General features: G+C 36.2%; 1 protein-coding gene across 11 annotated transcripts in view; it reads left to right on the top strand.

Moving 5' to 3' along the window:
* The window catches only part of b3galt1b (UDP-Gal:betaGlcNAc beta 1,3-galactosyltransferase, polypeptide 1b), a 370122-nt gene that overhangs the window by 317735 nt on the left and 29144 nt on the right, over positions 1–23243 (top strand). For all 11 annotated transcript variants that reach the window (XM_009300444.5, XM_068223680.2, XM_073913219.1 and 8 more), the window contains one exon: positions 1381–1496. The gene's annotated coding sequence lies outside the window, so the exon portion shown is untranslated. The remainder of the gene's footprint in view (positions 1–1380; positions 1497–23243) is intronic.

Below are 23243 nucleotides of genomic sequence, written 5' to 3'. Positions count from 1 at the left end.
TTTTCTTGAACACTAAAGAAGATGTTTTGAAAAAAAGTTGAAAAACTGCAATGTTGACTTCCATAGTAGGAACAACAAATACTATGGAAGTCAATGGTTACCGGTTTTCTGCATTTTTCAAAATATCTTCTCTTTTGTTCAACAGAAGAAAGAAACTTAAAGGTTTGAAACAAGTAAAGGGTGATTAAATGATGACATAATTGACATTTTTGGGAGAACTATCTCTTTAATTCTTTGTATAGGAATAAAGAGACAAAATCATTAATACTTTGTGAAATTGTAATTATTTTTTAAAAATATGTTTTTAAGTGATGTTTAATAGAGTAAGGACAATTTCACACTATATCCTATACTATTTTTTCCAACCCAGGCTCATTGTGGAAACGTAGTCCCGCGGACGTTTCTGGAGTCCGCGGAATACGTCCCGGCGGGTACGTACGGCTGCAGTTTTTGTTTTTGTGAATCCGCGAGAGGCCGATGTTGTGCGCTTTTTCGAATCTCAAACGCCTCTCGCGAGTGCACTTCGTGCCCGTGCTGTTCTCGCGTGAACCCACCAGAGGCCGATGTCCGACTGACCGGATGATTGACTGCGCGATCGCCATTCGGCTGACCCGCCCTCCTCCTTCCCTGAACCCAATCAATTTTACAGATTGACCCGCCCGCCCGCTCGCTTCCCTAAACCCTGGCAACAGTTTACAAAAGCCGTCCAAAAAAAGAAAAGCCCTGATTTTTTTTTTCTACCGTGTTTTCGGATTTCACCGCGTTTTCACTTCTCATTTTTGGGATTCTGTTTTTGTCTTACCTGATTGCTGGAACCGCTCTTCCCCGGATTCGAAATCGATCGCCGTGGTCAACTCCTCTCTGCATCTCAAGCCTGCCGACGTACACGGTGAGCGGAGTGGACAAACGGGTTGCAGCGGGGAAGCCCTCCACAAGGAGGTAAGCGGTCGGCCGGCAAGCGCGAAAGGGAACAGCCTCACACCGCCCCGTAGCATTCGCTTGAAAAAAAAATGCAGCCATACGTACCTGCCGGGACGTATTCCGTTGTCTCCAGAAATGTCCGCGGGACAACGTTTTCAGAATGAGCTTGGGTTGATTTTTTTTCTTCTGAAGAAAGTAGTTTGGATGGAATAAAATGGGTTTTTACATTTTAAAAATATTTTTTAAGGTCAATATTTTTAGCCTAAAAAAACTCCTAAAGGTTTAAAACAAGTGAGGCATGAATAAATGATGACAGGATTTTCATTTCTGGGTGAACTATCCCTTTAAAGACTTGCATCAGCCAAAAGGAGCAGACCTCAGTACAAATCTTCCACCAATGAGCATTAACAGCAAGCATGAGCGACCTGACACTGCTTTCTGTTGTGTTTTTTGCTACAGTGAATCTGCAGTGAAGAGGCTCAGATGATTCTGCTCACCCTCATGTGACCTGCTGAAGAATGATGTGGGTTGCCAGGTGCTCAGAAGTAATTGGCGCAGCGTGACAGAACCCTCAGGTAAACATATGGTCCTATTTGGGTTTGGGTGCTCCTGCGTGTCTGACTAATTTATATCTTCAGCAATTGGTTGAAGTTTCATCTTTAATGGTCTCTGAGCACTTCACTTCATGCTCTACACTTAATAAATTCTGCCAGTTCTCATAGCTTTGGTGGGAAAAAAATTATAATACGTTCATTTTGTTGGATTATACTTTACGTTTTGCAGCAGATGTTGTTTCTTGTGCCTTTTAACTAAGTGAAAGCATGAGCAAGAACTCTAATGTGGATCTGTAGGATTGGTTTTGATTGAAATGTTTCTGGGTTGTGATTGGTTGAACTCAGGTGAGTGAAAGGTTAATCCTGCTCCTTGCACCAGGAAAAACCAATCAGACAAGAGATTTTTTTTTTTAAAGGGAGGGGAGTGATTAAAGGTTAGAAGGACACATTAATTAAAAAAAGTAAATCATAATTGTACATTTTGATTTCATGGCACCTTTTAAAGGTGCTGTATGTAAGTTTTTGACTCTTCTTAAGCATAAAAATACCATAATATGTTTGCAAACATCATAGCCGTAATTCAAAATGCATAGCCCCACCCACAAGATGTGTTTGTTTTTGTCATTTAACCTGGCCAGTCCCAGTTTAGCCAATTATATTTCAGCACTCCAGGTATTTCATTCATTTAGCCAGAAAGGCTTTTAAAGTACGCATCTGAAATGCTGAAATGGAACTTCCGGTGAACAGTAGCAGACTCTGAAAGATTCAGATTTCCACATGAGGTGGTCATTAATTAGCAAAAAAATATAAATATTACGAACATAAACATTAGGTGGGCAGGTTACATTGAAACCCCGTGTCCTAACAAAAATACTTTGTGAGGAGATTTGTAGGGATAAGCAATTTGTCTTTTTGCACCAAACGAAACACAACAGAAATTAAAATGCAGCCATTCAGAAGCACTGAATAGTGCACTCACTGCTCTGTAACAAAATGATAAGGTTTACAATCTAATTACTACATATTAAACCTCTTTAACATTATTAAATGTAGATGCTGAATCACTGATATGTGTTGGCTTGCACTGAATCACAGCTCTAAAGTTCAATTACAAACGGCCTATTTTATTTTCAGGATCTGAGGTAATCTGCTGCTGCTTTCAATATATGGCAATAAATGTCATGTAAATTGACATTCAAACACACATCATTAGCAAATATCACTGAAAAAGCAGATGAGGTGTACCTGAGGTGATCATTGTCAGTTTTCTGTTTTTCAGAAACAGAATCCGTTTCTAAGATATACATTTGATGTGTTGGTTAAAATAAAAGCTCATTTTAATATGGAAAATATTCCTTCTATTGCGTGCCGTTGTTTTTTTTTTTTTTTTTTTTTTTCAAGGTTTAAATCAGCTTTAAGACTCGACAAACAGGCACACTGCTGTTGTTGTAGTCAATCTGGCAACCTGTGCTTGTGTTTGTTTCGAACCAGGTGTGCAATACCTAGTTCAACCACTGGGTGTCAAACTTGCTCCTTTAAATGGTTGTCTGTTTCCCTGTGTGAAAAAATAAATAAATTAATTAATAAAAAAAAAAATATATATATATATATATATATATATATATATATATATATATATATATATATATATATATATATATATATATATATATATTGGATTATGACGTGTGCTCTGTTAATATCATATGTGATTTTGTTTAAATCATAAATAATATCTAACATCAAACATTATCACAATACTCTTGCATGTTTAGATATTCACAGAAAGAAAAAGATTTCTAAAATAGTAACAACAGAGAACGATGTACTGTATTTATGTTAAGATTTTTTTCTGTTTTAATATTTACCTGAGTTTTACGTATATTATTACTATTTATGTTAAAATACTTTGAGTGAAAAATACCTAATTGCAATAATAGGTTTTTTAATATGTTTTATTTTGCAATATAATAATAATTATTAATATTATTGTTATTGTTATTTTTTTTAGTAAAATAAAATTAAACTGTAATAAAATAAAAGGTAAATTTCAAATAATATAGTCATATTAAAAATTTTAAACATATTTAAAAGAAAAAAATATATATATACATATATATCACATCACATATATGTATGTATGTATGTATATATATATATATATATATATATATATATATATATATATATATATATATATATATATATATATATATTAGCGCTGTCAAAATTAACGCGTTAACGCATGCAATTAATTTAAAAAAAAATTAACGCAATTAACGCAGTTGCAGGTTTTTTTTACTTCCTGTTGTGATGGACGTGTGTTCAACATGCAATAAATGTGGATAAGACCAAGAAAGCACTTTTTGAAGGCAAGTTTTAGTTAAAAACAATTAGTCGCATCACCAGGCTCTCCAAAGTTTCATGCAATTTCGGGTGTTTTATTTTTAACTTTCGACTTCTGTTGTAAGTTGATACCGCATGGCGAACAGAAAGAAAATCCTCCGCATTTCGTGACTCGGTGTTCCTTTAAGGTAATAAAATCACTGCTTAGCCTACGGTAGAATTTTAATAGGAGTATAATCTTAATCATAAAATCGGAGTATTGGTGTCATATGTAAATGGACTCAGAAAGTCTCTGGTGAAATCGCGAGCTGTCAAAGACAGGGCATTACTCTGCCTTTCAGCATGAGCCCTCCAAGTTTAGCGTCTTTCCTCATTAAACGCAACGAAAGCGTATGCTTCGCGTTGTTGTGTCAGAATCCTTGTGAAATACAGTAATACTTTAGGACGCTTAGTTTAAGCAAATTTGATGAACGTGATCATGCGTGTTGAATCTGAGGGGAGTCGCTCCAGTATGGAAGGCCGTTGGGGCCAAAACGTCTGCAGCGCGTTGTGTGTGTGTGTGTGTGTGTGTGTGTGTGTGTCTGTGTCAGGGGTGGAGTGAGTGACGTATCTGAGTAGGGGCGAGAGGGGTGTGCAATGTATTTAACGACCGGTTTGCAAGAAATTATCATTCATTTGCGGGCATTTGGGAGTCTCTGTGCACTTGCGGGATACTCCTAGTCTTAGCAACTAGATGAATGTAAAGGAGGATTAAGCAAAATTGTTTCTACTCTATAATTAATGTTCTCAACTCACAGCAATAAAACTTTACAATGAGTGCAACAGTTTGTATTCTATAGTTTATTATTGTAATTTTTCATTTTCCATATCTGCAATTCTTGTATTTTGGCATTTTTTTGCAGTCCACTCAGAATCCAACATGGAAATCAATGTTTTCTTTATTGGCATTGATTGTTTTGAAATTCAAATGTCATTAACATGCCTGTGTTTTAATTTCTGTAATAAATACGGCTGTCAAGCCAGGATCTTGATGGTTTATTGTGGGTATGTTGTTTACAATGAAGAAATCTGTGTTACAAGTTAAACAAAAATTCTATTAAACAATTATATTTTGAATTTAAATCGTTTTTGTCTTGCGTTTACATTTATTTTACATTTAAATAGCCAAAATTACAAGTTTCAGTATTTTAAATGTGATTAATCGCGATTAATTTTTTAAAAAAGGTGTGATTAATTAGTTAATTTTTTTAATCGATTTACAGCACTAATATATATATATATATATATATATATATATATATATATATATATATATATATATATATATATATATATATATTTATTTATTTATATATATATATATATATATATATATATATATATATATATATATATATATATATATATTTATTTATTTATTTTCTTTTTAACATGTTTGAAATAAATGATAATAATCATTAATACCAATGATATTATGTAAGTAAAGACCTATTTTTACATTATGATGCTGCTTTTAAAAAACACAATCGATCTGGCATAAATCATGTGTTAAGAGCGTGTTAATGTTAATTAGGAAGCTCAGCAAACCAGCACTGCGTTCATAACAAATCCCCACTGTATGGAATAATGTAACATTAATGCACATTTTATGAGCTTATTTGGCTTCCCCGCTCTGCTGCAATCCATCAAAACTTTTCATTCTGCTTAATGTAGATGCATTTAATCGTCTGATTGATTTTTTTTCTTTCTTTCTTTCTTGCCTGCTGCTCACAAAGCCTAATTTAGCGGAGTCGCAGAAGCTGGAATATGTAGATGATGAGTGTGTGTTAATGTTAGTGTTTAAGTCTGAGTTTTGTACATTAAGGCCCAATCCCAATTTTACCCCTTAGCCCTTCCACTTACCCCTTACCCACGTGAAGGTTAGGGGTGTGCCAAAGGCGTAGAGCTAAGAGGAAGGGCTAGATATCCCTTAAAACTGAGATTTGTTTCAGGACCACACTTGAAACCAAAGGGTAAGAACATTTTCCAGAATACACCATCTACAATGGCAGCTTGGCTGCACATGGAAGTCAGGAGATAATAATAATAATAATAATAATAATAATAATAATAATAATAATAATAATAATAATAATAATAAATTTTATTTATAATGCACTTTTTTAAGACCCAAAATAGAATTTACTCCTTTGAGTTTTTGTTTTCTTTTTTAAATATTTCCCAAATGATGTTTAACAGAGCAAAGAAGTTTTCACAGTATTTCCTGTAATATTTTTTTTTTTTTGGAGAAAGTCCTATTTGTTTTATTTTGGCTAGAATAATAGCAGTTTTTATTTTTTCAGTTTAAATATAATAATAAAGTAATATTATTAATTTAATAAAGTGGAGTTTGCATGTTCTCCCCATGTTGTTGTGGATTTCCTCCGGGTGCTCCGGTTTCCCCCACTGTCCAAAGACATGCGCTTTAGGTGAATTGGGTAAGCTAAATTGGCCATAGTGTATTTGTGTGAATGTAAGTGTATGGGTGTTTCCCAGTGTTGGGTTGTGGCTGGTAGGGCATCCGCTGCGTAAAACATATGCTGGATAATTTGGCAGTTCATTCCGCTGTGGCGACCCCTAATTAATAAAGGGACTAAGCCAAAAAGAAAACTAATGAAAGGGCAATACAAAGAAATGTCAAGTAACGTTAAATTGCACATACAATTTGGAATAGAAAGCCTAGAACAGCATTTTCTTGAAATAAAGTCTTAGTCTGAGTTCAACACGGGCCTTCTTAAATTAGTAATCTTGTTCATAAAGCTGAAAATGAAGAAGAAATGGCACAGGAATGAGATAAGCCGACATTTCTTGTACCTACTCTGATGAACAAGATTAGATTAACATTTAAAGTGCCTATCCAATAATAACAAGATTATTCATTTGTAGAAATGCAACAGAAGGTCATTAGTCTGAAGCCAGGACAGAGAGAAGGATTTCAGATATTCAGTTCATGAGTCGGTCTGCTGTTTGCTCATCGATAACAGGAAGGTTTGTGCTAAAACGGATGCATTTTGAGCCGGATATTCAGATTTGAATATAATAAGACATGTCTGCAAGTCAGTGCTCAAGGCTACAGGCCGTGTTGACTGCTCTCGACGCGCTGTAGAAAAATTGCTGTTTTGCTGCAGATGACGCACGATGTGTTTTACATAGAGATAGGAAGAGGAAGTCAAATCAAGGTTGTGATCTCCGTTCTCCAAGCTTTAATACAAATACAATCCAAAGTGATTTGTGCTCAGAGCCTGTGAAGCCATGAACAGTAAAAGTGCAAGAGAAGATTACAGCAGTTAGGAAGCTATTCGCTTATTTCATATATATATATATTTATATATATATATATATATATATATATATATATATATATATATATATATATATATATATATATATATATATATATATATATATGATCAAATATAAATAATCATTTCACTGCCAAAAAAAAGGTTTTCTTAGGTATAGTTTTTGTCATGTCACTTGTCTAAATATCTAAACATTCTAAAATCAAGAAGGATTTTCTAGACAAGCAAAAAAATATTGGATCTTACTCAGGGCATGACATTAACTTTTTAGTTTTCCAACGTTACTAGCCACTCTGCATTTTCACTAGCCACAATTTTGTTGTTGGGAAAATATTTTTATATGCATGAATATGACTTTGACATGCTAAAATAACTTGATTTAGATTTTGTGTTTTGTCGACATGCCTCCTCATTCATTTCACGTTTTGATTGCCATGTATGAGCAAATGGGTCATGGTTTCATAGTGTTATACTGCAATTAGTTTTTATTTCACATGACTTTTCAGAACTCAAAATTAAGGATTTACCAATTTTTTCTCTGACCACTCCAAATAATAATTATTTCTAGCCACAAATTTTTCAATGGGTCAAAACAAGCTAAATATAGCTGTACACTATACTTTTTATTTAACAAAACATTACTTTGAACAAAACAAAAGAATAACAATTGACTTTTAAAAATAATTATTCTCATGTATTAAAATATACACAGTAATTTGTCCTCGCCAAGGTCTCTCAGATCACCAACACATACATGGAGACTTAATCTCATATTAAAGCAATGTTGTTGTAAAAAAAAAAGCAATGTTGTTGCATTAGCATCCCTTTAAGAACCGATCACAGTTGCGTTCCAGGCACTGTTGCTTCAAGCAAGGAAACAGGAGCGCACACTCGCTTTAAACAGTCGCGCGCATCACATTAGCTGTTAGCGAGTGACCATGCTCTCATTCAGAATTCATTTGCTTTCTTCTGCTCGCGCGAACGCAATTCTTTTTGTTAGTGGTGCTGTTTCTCGATTCTAAGATCACATTTGCACGCATATTGGGTCATTCTTATTGTCGAACCCTGCTTTTAAGTAAACCACAATTTAAAAATTATTTTCAACCAGCCAAAGTGGCTAGTGGGAGTGACCGTCTAACCCGCCAAAGCTGAAGTCTATCCGCATTTGGCAGGTTGGCGGGTGTTAATATTAAGCCTTGGTTTTACTTTATATTAAGTGGCCCTAACTAATATGTTAGTATCTATATAATATATGCTAGATATATTAATATCAAAATTAATAATTAATTAATGTACTTATTGTGTAAATACATGTTTTGCATTGTACTCATGCTTGATTAAATACTTGTATGTAAGTACATCTGTAATTAATTTCTGTAGTTACATTTGTAAATCCACTGTTGATCATTCCTCACACCTTTAACCCACCCTTAAACCTACCCATACCACCAAACATGTCCTACCCGTATGCCAACTCAAGAGCACCACAAGTGTTCTCAAATACATTATGAACGCAGTACGTATATTGTATTTAATTTTTTGAGGAAAGCACATAGTAGTTAAGGACACATAATATAAAGTGAGACCAACTATTGTTTTATTTTCAAAAATAATGAGTCAAAATGAAGTGAGTTTTTCCTTAAAACAAGCTAATAACCAGCCAATGTGGTACGCATAATAATCTTGTTTTCACTTTGACATGAGATTATTTTGCGAGTTTTATGCAAAAAGTCACTTTTGACATATTATTACTGTTTGGCGCCGTCTTGTGCATGAATAATATGTCCAGTAGTCTGTTCTCCATTCAGCCAGTTTAGTTTCTGTCAGCTTTTTTGTTTGTTTGTTGCCATCTTGTGACTGAATAATGTGCACGTTCGTGTATACTCCATCAGCTGTTTTTGTTTTGTCAGCTTTGCGTTTAATTAAAGAATTAATAATCTATTATGGCTCAGGACAATGTTTTACGTCTAATTTTAATGTTTTGTCACATAGCCATGTTGTTTTTGCAAAATAAGTTCTTTAAGTCTTATACAACAGTGCTTCACTTTATATCGGGCTGCCTACAAGCTTGTCAGGCTTTATTCTGCGATAGCAACCTCCTGGATGTATTTTATCCCCAACTTAGCACTTATAAAGTGTGATCTTATTTTATATCCCTAATACTACCCAATACCTAACCCCAACCACTACCTTACTAACTATTAATTAGCAGGAAATTAGTAGTTTATTGAGATAAAAACGATTTAGTTAAAGGTTTGTTGATTGCAAGAATTGTACATTAAAGCAAAATTTGACCAATTTGTCAACAATGCAAAGCCAGACATCATTCACCCGTCATGAATCATTTATGTCCTATGTAGTTCCAGCGCCATCCACTATGTGAATCTCCTTTTCCACCACATCCCAAAGGGGCTCTGTTAGATTGAGATCTCGTGACTGTGGAGGCTGTACAAGAAAAGCATCTATGATGATTCGCGCTTTGACATATCCTGCTGGAAGTAGCCATGCATCAGAAGATGGGTACATTGTAGTCATAAAGGAAAGGACATGGTCAGCAACAACACTCAGGTAGGCTGTGGCATTGACATGATGCTCAATTGGTACTAATGAGCACAAAGTGTGCCAAGAAAATATCTCACACACCATTACACCACCACCACCAGCCTGAACCTTTGATACAAGGCAGGATGAATTCATGCTTTCATGTTGTTGATGCCAAATTCTGACCCTACCATGTGAATGTCGCAGCAGAAATCGAGACTCATCAGTCCAGGAAACGCTTTTCCAATCTTCTATTGTTAAATTAGAGTGAGCCTGTGCAAATTGTAGCCTCAGTTTCCTGTTCTTAGCTGACAGGAGTGGCACCCAGTGTGGTCTTCTGCTGCTTTAGCTCATCAGCCTCAAGGTTGGACATGTTGTGTGTTCAGAGATGCTCTTCTGCATACCTCAGTTGTAATGAGTGGTTATTTGTATTACAGTTGCCTTTCTGTCAACTTAAACCAGTCTGGCCATTCTCCTCTGACCTCTGGCATCAACAATACATTTGCACCTACAGAACTTCAGCTCACTGGATATTTTCTCTTTTTCTGGCCATTCTTTGTAAGCTCTAGAGATGGTTGTGCATAAAAAAAATTTAACTAATCTGAGTAGATCAGCAGTTTCTGAAGTACTGAGGCCAGACTGTCTGGCACCAACAACCTACCTAACTAGACTTACCTAAAAGAGAAAAAGTGTATTCACATTAACATTCGACTTTTTTTTTTAATGGTTACGTGCCTTTTTATACAGTGTATGTAAACTTCTGGTTTCAACTGTAGATCAATATTTCTCACCTATTATTGTAGCACAGTTTGTGCTAAATACAAAAAACAAATGTTGGTCAGTACTATGTTATAATATTCTGAAATAAGCACAAATGTCAAAACATCTCAGGGGCCCGAAAAACACCTCAGGCTTCAGAGGGTTAAAATAATATTTTAGTCACAGAACATCTTTAGAAATACAAAGACAATACATTTAAATTCATGGATATATTGGGGAAAAATTACAAACTACAAAATTTCAATTAGGTGAGGCAGTGGCGCAGTAGGTAGTGCTGTCGCCTCACAGCAAGAAGGTCGCTGGGTTGCTGGTTCGAACCTCAGCTCAGTTGGGGTTTCTGTGTGGAGTTTGCATGTTCTCCCTGCGTTCGCGTGGGTTTCCTCCGGGTGCTCCGGTTTCCCCCACAGTCCAAAGACATGCAGTACAGGTGAATTGGGTAGGCTAAATTGTCCATAGTGTATTAGTGTGTGTATGTATGTGTGGATGTTTCCCAGAGATGGGTTGTGGCCGGAAGGGCATCCGCTGCGTAAAAACTTGCTGGATAAGTTGGTGGTTCATTCCGCTGTGGTGACCCCAGATTAATAAAGGGACTAAGCCGACAAGAAAATGAATGAATGAATGAAAATTTCAATTAAATTTTCTACATCTTTACTGTCTTCACATTTTTTATTTAATATTTTTTTGTACGATATATATTTGGTTGTACTATCTTTGGACCGTTATCATACATTGTTTATTTAGATGACTCCAGATTTGGCTTTAGTGCTGACTAATCTAATGCACATGCACAAATATAATATTGTAAAGCTTCCTTTAGAAACTATTCATTTAAATGATGGATTTGTGAGGGGTGTACTCATATATGCTGAGCACTGTACGTTGTTCTATCACTCCTTCACTAACTCAAATGTCTGATTTCTCTGTTCTGCATGACAGACCGTGCACTTCACGAGCAAAAAAAAAAAAAAAGGCTCATGTCATCAGAATTTTTACAGCACATGGAGAGTGACTTTTATGACTTTGAGATGAACTGCGGTCTGCTCCCTGTTCAGACAGGTCGGTTCTGCCTGAGAAATAATGCCACCCATTACCTATAATGACTACCATGGGAATAGCTGGTGACAGGCTTCACTCCTACATGATTCTTGTGCTTTTTTCTGCCTTTGGTCGGGTGTCTTGATAACATTACAAAACACGCTTCTAAGATCTTATGAGGCCGATCACATTATTCTGTGACGGAGCCAGCACCTGTTTCCCAAAGCAGCACGTGAATGGCCTGTTAAGTAGAGCTGAAGTGCTTTGTTATGGGAGCTGTCAGACCAAAAGAAGGCCAAACATTTGCTAATATCGTCAGTCATTTCTCTTCATCTTAAACACACAGAAGGAAAGCTCACAAGCGTTTGTATGCATTTTGAAACATTTAGCCTCTACTAAATATTGTTTGTGTATTGAAGCATGTATGAATGCACTGATTACCATACGTTCTATACCACCTTAAAGAACAGATTATCCAATTGATGTTCAAAGAATAGGGGAAGAGCAAATAAATCAGACACAAATTATTATGTTCAACAAGGCATTAGTTTCTTTATGATTAAAGTGTAAACATAATTCATCACAATACAAATCAAATGAATAAATAAAATAGCGTAGGCCCACATAAATAACAAACAATTATCATATAAGAATGACAATAATTACAGTACTGAGAGGTAGTAATTTAATTTCAGAAAAGTATTATTTGCAATTATTAAATAGTTAAAATCATATTAGCAGCCAATTACTATTAAAGTAAAACACTATTTAACGTTACAGTCAATTGAATAGTGCTAATGTTGTTTTCAAGTCGTATTTACATGTGGTTTCAGACCGAATTAATGTTGTGAACAAGATAGGGGCCCTTAAAATAAACGAATGTGCGAATATAAATCCAACTTTACCTCAATTGCATACTGTATTCGTAATTACGTTACATGAGTATTATTAAAACCTATAATGTTGTATTTTCTATGTATAATACTATATGTTGTTATATTACAGTAGACTAGAGTGGATAATGTGGAATAATAAGCCGTATACACATTATGTGCCAACTGCAAAACCTGATGACACGTACAAAGGGAGAATGTCGATCAAAGTGTTTTTATCAAGTGTGGTTCTAAAAAAATACAATGTATCAATTATAACCATTAGAAGCTGTTTATGGGTAATTCTTCAACTATGGCACTATGTCCTTTGATTATATATATATATATATATATATATATATATATATATATATATATATATATATATATATATATATATATATATTAGGGGTGTAACGATTTATCGTTGTACGATTTATTGCGATGCAAAAATGTCACAATATGCATCGTGGCGTTATGACGATTTGATTACGATATGACGTCCGTTTTCTCTTATTAGTTGAGCTGTTTGCACGTGAGCTACGTTCCACCTGCTGTCACACGTGAGTTCAGATTGCAGCAGCAGTAATGTTAGCAGACCAAGATGAGTGGAGCTGAAATAGAGGATGGCCCATCCTCTCAAAATCAGACGTCTGGCAACATTTCGGTTGTACAGTCATTGCTTTAGACTTGTCCGCTTTTTGACACGCATACTGGGTCAAACATCCTAAGTTTTAAAGTCTTCACAGTGATTTACATACTTTGCACAGCGACAGAGATACCTCCTAATGGTGTTGAAAGAGTCACATACTGTATTTATAAGGTACAATTCACCCTAAAATATCATTCTGTCTTCATATAATGTTCCCGCCGCAAAATCACACATGACGTGAGCTGACCGTGAGCTGTTACAACAGAGGGCGGACTGATAGACGCGCGCGTATGGCAAGCCATTTGAGCATTTAAACCTTTGTTGTGACTATCCTTAAATATATTTTGAGATATCTCTAATTATATTTTGACTAGTCATAATTATAATTCGACTAGTCAGAATGACAATTAGAGATATCTGCAATTACAATTGTACTAGTACGAAATCAGATTGGAGATATCTGCAAATATATTATGACTAGTCATATTCCTCCATTGACTTCCATTGAAAAATATTAGCAGATATCTCTAAATGAGTTGTGAATAGTCACAATTGTAATTAGAGATATCTCTAAATGAATTTAATTAAATATGAATTAAATACCTGTAAATGTGGGGTTTTTTTTTTGCACACACAAAAAACGCAAGTCTTAAAAAAGCAAAGCCTTAAGCTCTTACTGTTAAATTCAATTGAATAGAAAGCTTATTTTTTTGCACCTTTACTTAAATTGTTCCTTAATTTTGTCTCTGTCATTTCAATAATATTTTTAAGACGTTTTTAAATTGTTTTATTTTCCAGAGACAGGCCTGTTTAATTTATTTTCTTAAAGAGGGTTCAGTTTAACAAGAAATACATAAAAAATAGTTTACTTGGTAAAATTTGCATTTCAGTTTAATTTTCAATTTTTATTCCAAATATCGTGATACATATCGAATCGTGAACATTATATCGTGATACACATCGTATCGTGAGCTGAGTGTATCGTTACACCCCTAATATATATAGACAACAAATGCTGAATATAATCGGGAGCAGTCGGGTTCGGGCTAAAACCTGTCAGGTACGGGCGGGAGCGGGATTCAAAATTTAGTCCCGCGCAGTTCTCTACTTTAAACGATTAAAAAGGGAAAATAATTTTCAAGGTTACTTTTCAAGGTTAAAAGTTGTTAAAAGAAAGATCAAGGTCCCATAATGCAATTCAAAAGAAGAAATAAGCGAAGAAAAAAAGAAATAAAAACATGAATAATTCAAAGATATTCTTTAACCATAATAATTACCAAAGTCACTTGCAAGTTGTTTTTTACTACACTCTGACTCAATAATTAATTTATTAAAAGATTAAATAGAAAAAAAACAACATTGGAATTTCTGCCAGCACGTTTATCCTTGAATATAGTGTACAATAATCAAAAGGAATTAATATGTTTGACTTGGTGTCCTTGATTAAACTAAAAGCAAGTAGACCAATACATTAAAGTTGCATGTGAGCTGTCCGATACTTAGATAACGATGCTTTCGGGAAACACGTTTGTAGAGATTAAAAACTACTTACATGCTAGCAACACATGCTGGAATGAATGCTTCAGGGATCCCAGTTGCTTTCCTGCTTTCCTCATTTCACATTTAATTGCGGTTTTGACAGTGGAAACTGCTCTGAGCTCGGCGATGTGATTTTAAAGTTGTATTTCTTTTTAAGAGAGAAGTACATTAAGAGCGCCTGAAGCCTGGGCGTCACACTGTGCCTTGTCAGCCGTTTTGCCTTTATCTCCTTCAGCTCGCATCTGCGCGATTGCAGGGAAAAGTGTTTGTCTGAGTTGTCTACCAGTAATCATTCAATTATGTGTTATCGTTTGAAAACACAAAGTCTGGCGTCACGCAGAGAGGTCTTATCAAGGCCAGCTTTAATTAGAAATCTGGTGGGAAAGAGACGTCCTTAAGAGGAGAGAAGGCATCGTTTTTTTTGTTGTTGTTGCAGGGACCTTCATGCATCATTAAATGGCAGGCAGGATAAACGGAGCCTTTCAAATGGAAAGAAGATGATGATCCCAGGCCAAATGGGAGAAAACAGCACGTGTGGATGTGTTTCTGTGCGTGTTTGATGCTCTGTGCTGGTTTCATGCATTATTTAAGCATCTCTCGCTGTATGTTTTTGGTAATATGTGTTTTTGTGTGCATCAGACATCACATCCTAAGGGGCCGTTCACACAAATATGTTCACGCACTGCGTTCATGTTTAATTGCTGGTGTGTGTGAACGTGTGCTGGATGGACATGCTCAGGTTTACACAGTAGATTTGTGATAGTAGCAGGGGCGATTTTAGGATTTTCATTTTAGGGGGGCTTAGCTCCTTATAAGGAAAAAAATAATTATATCTAGGCGCAGTGGGTAGCACGTTCGCCTCACAGCAAGAAGGTCGCTGGTTCCATCCTCGGCTCAGTTGGCATTTCTGTGTGGAGTTTGCATGTTCTCCCTGCGTTCGCTTGGGTTTCCGCCGGGTGATCTGGTTTCCCCCACAGTCCAAAGACATGTGGTACAGGTGAATTGGGTAGGCTACATTGTCCATAGTGTATGAGTGTGTGTGTGTATGTGTGGATGTTTCCCAGAGATGGGTTGCGGCATCCGCTATGTAAAAACTTGGTGGATAAGTTGGCGGTTCATTCCACTGTGGCGACTCCTGATTAATAAAGGGACTAAGCCGACAAGAAAATGAATGAATGAATAATTATATATATATATGTATATACAATTGAAGTTAGATTTATTATTTATTATTTTTCAAGACACTTCTATACAGCTTAAAGTGACATTTAAAGGCTTAACGTTAATTAGGTTAACTAGGCAGGTTAGGGTAATTAAGTTATTGTATAATGATGGTTTGTTCTGTGGATTATCGAGAAATAAATATAGCTTAAAGGGGCTAATAATTTTGTCCCTAAAATGGTGTTTAAAAAATGTAAAACTGCTTTTATTCTAGCCAAAATAAAAGAAACAAGACTTTTTCCAGAAGAAAAAATATTATCAGACATACTGTGAAAATTTCTTTGCTCTGTAAACACCATTTGGAATATCTATATATGTAATATGATATATGTCACAGCATAAATCAAGACTCATCAGACCAGGCAACGTTTTTCCAATCTTCTATTGTCCAGTTTTGGTGAGCCTGTGTGAATTATAGCCTCAGTTTCCTGTTTTTAGCTGACAGGAGTGGCACCCGGTGTGGTCTTCTGCTGCTGTAGCCCATCTGCCTCAATGTTGGACTTGTTGTGTGTTCAGAGATGCTCTTCTGCAGACCTCGGTTGTAACAAGTGGTAATTTGAGTTACTGTTGCCTTTCTATCAGCTGGAACCAGTCTGGCCATTCTCATCTGACCTCTGGCATCAACAAAATATTTGCACCCACAGATCTGCCACTCACTGGATATTTTCTCCATTTTAGACCATTCTTTTTAAACCCTAGAGATGGAGTAGAGCAGCTTCTGAAATACTCAGACCAACCCATCTGGCACCAACAACCATGCCATGTTCAAAGTCACTTAAATCACCTTTCTTCCCCATTCTGATGCTCAGTTTGATCTGCAGCAGATCGTCTCAACTATGTGCACATGTCTAAATGATTTGAGTTGCTGCCATGTGATTGGCTGATTAGAAATTTGCATTAACCTGCAGTTGAACAGGTGTACCTAATAAAGTTTCTGGTGAGTGCATGTATAAAGCTTAAGGATGTATTGCAAGTGATGTTTCACAGAACAAGGACATGTTCGTAATGTCCTGTTATGTTTTTACTTCTGGAGAAAGTCTTATTTCTTTTAGTTTGGCTAGAATAAATTGATTAAAATAATACATCAAGGCTCAACAACAAGGACTGCCCGATGGCCCGGGGCCAGTGTGAGAGATGCTCGGGACAGTAGACAGAATCGATACTGGCCCATTAGGGTCACTAAATTTCAATTTGCCTGCTACTGTTTGTCAATTGCGTGCAAATACAGTCTTGGAAGTGAGAAACAATTTGTGCTTTTAAATCTTTGAATGCTGCCTTCTCTGTAAAGTTGTAAACACCATATTGCTTTTCGTTTCCTCTTATCTGATTGGATGTTGTGAGCACGTTATTTATTTATTTTTTCTTCATTTTTTCATAACCTGGTAAAAACCAGTACAGCAAAGAGATACATGACGGTAACATCAAATTATGAGGCTAAAAGAAAACATCTGTTTACATGAGTTCAACACATCGAAAAAAAATGAAGTGATGTTTTGCATCATTTGCCGTCACTTTTAAGTCAGTCACCTTTTGTTTTGCAAAAAAATACCAGGACATTTTCCATACTACTAAACATTACTGCTAAATATTTTAATATTTCTGAAATATTTAAATTCTAGATTCACAGACATTATTTAAAATATGTGGCTAAGAAATAGCAATTCACTTTATTTTTTGTGGGGCCAGTGAAAACTTTGGCAGGGCAAGTAAAAATCTGAACCACTGGTCCAATCGGACCCGTACAAATAATCCTTAACGTTGAACCCTGTACATGTAAAATGGTTTTTAAAATCAGTGTTATTAGCCACCTAAGAATGATTTTTATGTATATACAGAACAAACCACTGTTTTGCCTAATTAACCTAACTTGTCTAGTTAATTAACTAATTAACCCAGTTAAGCCTTTAAATATACTAATAAAGTATCATTAAAATTAATATATCAAAATATTGTGCTCTCATCGTGGCAACGACAGAAGAAGAAGTTATTAGAAATTAGTTAACTATTACATTTAAAAATGTGTTTAAAATCCTCTCTCAACTAAACAGCACTTGAAAAATTCATTGAAAAACACCACAAGTATGCAGTTTTTGTACAACAAGTGGTATTCAATTTGGATTCCTTCTTTTTAATGCAAAAATGCAAGCCCGAAAGACATTATTTACATCTAACCATCAACTCTTTATAGCCTGCCCTACTGTACCCGACTGTACTGCCTTCTATAGAAATGCAAATCTGTAAATTGAAAAAGTCACATGTTCAGGTGGAGATGTCTTTATTGGTTAGGCGTTTGAAGCAGATCAGTGTTGCTCTATAAATCACAGCAGCTCGTCTCTGATGTATAGAGGACAGCGTAATTGCTCTCTTCACTGACTAGACTGCAGAAAGCTGAACCTGGCGGCTAAAAGAAATGGATGCCACCACTTTGATGAATAGGTGTCTTCGCATTGTTCCTCCACTACGCATTTGCCCCCCACCGCACCATAAATCACCATATACGCTGTATCTTCTGGTTGTTTTGTGTAATTATTTCACTGGTTTGTAATGTAGCCCCGAGGTTGAAGATATGACTTGTATTTCGCTTTCATGAATATACATGGCTTTGCTGGATGATTTGCAATGCTTGGCAAATGGGAAAGCGGGTGACTGCTGTCGGCAATGCAAGTCAAATTTGAATGAGTTCAGGCCTCGCTTCAATCCTGACTATAAAAACTGGAGGAAATGTTGTTGTTTTTTTTACACATTTCCTCAGGAGTTTGCCAGTGTTTCAGTGCATTAGTTTCACCGGATCTCATTATTTTTTAGGTACGCCGTTGTCTTCCTGGGCGGCTGCTTATTCTGCTGAAGTGTGTTTCAGCTTCTTTTTTTTTTTAACATGGTAAATATATGGGATGTTGCTTGTAAGCTGATCTTTTATTAACATAGTGCAGGGATATTTACCTGACAGCCTGTACTGCTACTTGTTTTTACTTGAGTATTTTGCTGGTAGCATAGATAAACTATTAAGTACAACACAAAGAGCCAAGCTACAGAGGAATTTCATTATTTTGACAGATTTATATTTTAACTACAACCCCAAATCAGAAAAAGTTTGGACAGTATGGAAACTCAAATAAAAAAAGGAAAGTATTGACAAGTAGTTTACTTTGACTTGTATTTCATTGCAAACAATACAACAAACATTATTTAAAGGGCATCTATTTGACCTCTTTTACGAGACTTTGGTGCCTTCAGAATTCTGTAAAATTTCAACTCTAAATACTCATAAGATAATTATATAATGTAGAATCTGCTCATTTTAGTGTTTATGTAATTGTTTTAGTATAGCCTGTGGCTTTAAATCCAAAAGAGCTGCTTCTCCCCACCCACCGCTCTGATGTGTGAGTCTGCTTCTTATGCGTTATGTCAGATAAACAGCCGTCAGTAATAGAGACAGACAAGGATGAAGCTTTATAAATGTCACAAGTCGGCAGCTAGCTCTCTGCAACTCTCACATGGTCGCCCACTGAAGCTAAGCAGGGCTGCGCCTGGTCAGTACCTGGATGGGAGACCACATGGGAAAGCTAGGTTGCTGCCGGAAGTGGTGTTAGTAAGGCCAGCAGGGGGCGCCCAACCTGCGGTCTGTGTGGGTTCTAATGCCCCAGTATAGTGACGGGGACGCTATACTGTTCAGTGAGCGCTTTCTTTCGGATGAGACGTTAAACCGAGGTCCCGACTCTCTGTGGTCGTTAAATATCCCAGGATGTCCTTCGAAAAAAGTAGGGGTTTAACCCTGGCATCCTGGCCAAATCTGCCCACTGGCCTCCTAACCATCCCCATATTCAATCTCCTCTCCACCAATCAGCTGATGTGTGGTGTGTGGTCTGGCGCAAAATGGCTGCCGTCGTGTCATGCAGGTGGATGCTGCACACTGGTGGTGGATGAGGAGATCCCCCCATTGTTTAAAGCGCTTTGAGTGCTCAGAAAAGCGCTATATAAATGTAAGGAATTATTATTATTAAGTCCAAAATACTCATTTATAAATGCTTAGTCCCTTTATTAATCTGGGGTCGCCACAGCAGAATGAACCGCCAACTCATCCAGCATGTGTTTTACGCAGCGGATGCCCTTCCAGTCGCCACCCATCCCAGGGAAACATCCAAACACTCTTTCATTCACACTCATACACTACGGACAATTTAGTCTACCCAATTCACCTGTACCACATGTCTTTGGACTGTGGGCGAAACCAGATCACCCGGAGGAAACCCACGCAAACACGGGGAGAACATGCAAACTCCATACAGAAACGCCAACTGACCCAGCCGAGGCTCAAATCAGCGACCTTCTTGATGTTAGGTGACAGCACTACCTACTGCGCCACCACGTCGCCCCGTCCAAAATACTAGTAAGTTTATTTAAAGTATTTGTGGTAGATACTATTCAGGCCTTTCTGAAACGATGAGTCTCATACAAATGCCGTTTGCACTACACACACATAATGTCAATAAAAAAAGTCAATAATAAAGCATAAAAAGTGATATCATGCAGGGAATTCTGGGAAAGTGAAATTGCATCTATTGTATACTGTATTACACGTATATGTCAAGAAAACTTACTGTTAACCTGGTTACAGATTTTGATTGTAGCATTTTTACAGTTTTTTGCCATTGAAATCAAGGAGATTTTTTTATAATTCCTAATTAAAAGACAATTTACTATATGATCATGTTGAAAAGTCAACACTAAAGCATTAGATACAATATTTTATAAGTTAGACAAAGACAATATCTTTATTTCTTTGTGTTCATTCTTATGCAATGTGCTGTTTTAAAATACCAAAAAAATGTAAATACACTTTGTTAAACTGTAGAGTTATTGGGCTCTATTTTAACAATCTAGGCGCAAAGTCTAAAGCGCATGGCGCACAATCATTAAGTGCATGTCAAAATCCACTTTTGCTATTTTAAGGACGGAAAAATACACTCTGTATCCCGGTGCATGGTCTAACAGTGTTGTGCTTATTCTCTTAATGAGTTATGGCTGTGTTTTGAGCATAACGTGAATTAAACCAATCAGAGTCTCATCTCCCATTCCCTTTAAAAATCAGTTGCGTCACACCATGGCGCATTTGCTATTCATATGGTAGACTTTGTAGGTGAAAAAAAAGTATGCTTCACTAGCGAGAAAACAGTTAAACAGTCCAACTGCAACAAGGATAAAGAATGAGTCTCCTCCATTCAGCCTTTTTACTTTCTCTTTACTTTATTTTTACTCTTTACTCCTTTAATTTCACGGATAAGGGTGTAAACTCACTCCACTAAAGACATCCATTAGCATACATATTTTGTTTCTTAAGTGCAAATATTTGTTTCAAAACTATTTCTAAGTTCAGTTTTAATTCCCAGCAAACAAATAAATGAACAATAATAACAAAGTGTGGTCAAAAAACTGAGTCATATCCAAACACACGTCCTCTTCTTATGTCCCATATGGTAATACAGACGTCTCTAAAACCCGACAGGTAGACAAATCTAATCTTGTTTTTATTAAAACAAATATAAACATGCACATAATAAATAATATTGCTAATATCAATAACATTATACAAATGAAATTTGTCATGAATAAACTGAAAAAAAGCCCCCCAGACATGAAGAACGCATGGATGCAGTGGTTTTTATATTTATGTTGAAAATAATAATTTTTGTAACATTTTAATCCTTTGATTTTTTTTCATTTGTAAAGACGTTTGTATATTACTGTAAATCCTGTGTGTATGAATGTGTACGCGTTTAGATCTGCATAGGTGCAAAACTAATGACCTAATGTGCTGAACTTTAGACCAGCTTTTAGTTGGTCAATGGCGCGGTCTATTACTGTTCCGTAAAATAGAAACGCACCAACAATTCGACATAACACACCTCCTATTCAGACCTGCACACCCATGAGTCCACAAAGTGGTGCAAATAGATTTGCTATTTAAACAATGTGGCACAAAATGTGAAAGAAACTGCTACGCTGGTCTGAAAATAGCAACAAATCATGCCAAACACATCCTGTGCCTTATTGCGTTATTGCGCCAGGTGTATGACAGGGCCCAAAGTTTCAGAATAGGACCCATGATGCAACTCAAAAGCGTAAATAATGACAATAATGTTAAAAAATGCTAGATTATCATTGAAAATAAATAAGAAATAATAATTTACTCAGAAAAAAAATACTTTGCAATTATTAACAAGGAATATGTTATTATAAATCATGCTCTTATAATGTTTGTTTTTTACAGCAAAAGTCTCTGCATGCAATAATAGTTGTTAAAGTTGAGAAAATTCACTGTTTGCACCTCTGAAGAAGTGCTGTGATGGTAGGAAGAGGCCAAATGAAGACATTTTTATTTAGGCTTGATATTATGCAAAACTATTTATCTAGACAGAGAACTGGTGAGTCACAGAACTGTGAATTTGGCTAACATCCAGGCCTGGATTGGCTAATCGGGAGGACCGGGAGAATTCCCGGTGGGCCGGTCCGTTTTTTGGCCGCGAGGGCCGTAGTCCCTAGCTTCAGAATCTGTTGCTCTCAGCAGTCACACTTTTTAAATTAATTTATTTATTTGACCAGTCTTCTTATTCATCATTTTACCGTAGCTCTGCTCTGTTTATATATAAGTAGCCTGCAAATTATTGATTTTTAACTACAACTGCTGTGGTCCAGTGGTTAGCACGTTAGATTACGACGCTGCCGATCGGGGTTTGATTCTCGTCTAAGTATGTTTTTTTTTTTTTTTTCTCATTTTTATTGTTAAGACATATAATACTGTTAGAGTTGTTGAACATTTGATGTTCTAAAGTAGCTGTTTTCTTAAAAAAGACGTGATATTGTAATTAGAAACTGAAATGGAAATGTCCTTATTTTATTATAGTCAGTCGTGAACTGAGGTGAGCAGGTCTGAGGCTTGAAATTCCAGGGCTGAAAAGCAGTCCCACTCCGGCCCTGCTAACATCAGTGCAAAAGAGAATAAAAGTCCTATGATTAATAGCCAATTTGATGAACATTGTTTCCAAACGGTGGCATTTTGGGTAAAAATGTAAAAGGTCGGCACCATAAAACTAGATAAAACATTTTGCATTCAAAGCTATACAAACAAACGGGTTATTTGCATTTGAATTTCACATTTTGTTTAGCAATTTTAGGCTTCAAAATGACAAAACAACCAGCAAAAAGCATGGAAACAGTTCAATTCCATTTGCTCATGTGATTCATCGTGGTATTTCCCCTGGTGTTTTTGGCAGTAATCACGCTGGTGGAGTGCATGTAAACTGTGAGTCAGTTGCGAATTGTTTTTACTATCATTTATTGAGCGTTTGGACTGTGCGTGTTTGGCAGATGTGCCGATGCTTGTGTTTGTGACTGACAGGCTCTTAGTACTGCAAGTCTCTGGCTCCCGTCCCACTCTTCTGTT

This window comes from Danio rerio, chromosome 9 (assembly GCF_049306965.1).
Source record: "Danio rerio strain Tuebingen ecotype United States chromosome 9, GRCz12tu, whole genome shotgun sequence".
NCBI lineage: Eukaryota > Metazoa > Chordata > Actinopteri > Cypriniformes > Danionidae > Danio > Danio rerio.
This window is presented reverse-complemented; position numbering and strand designations above follow the sequence as displayed.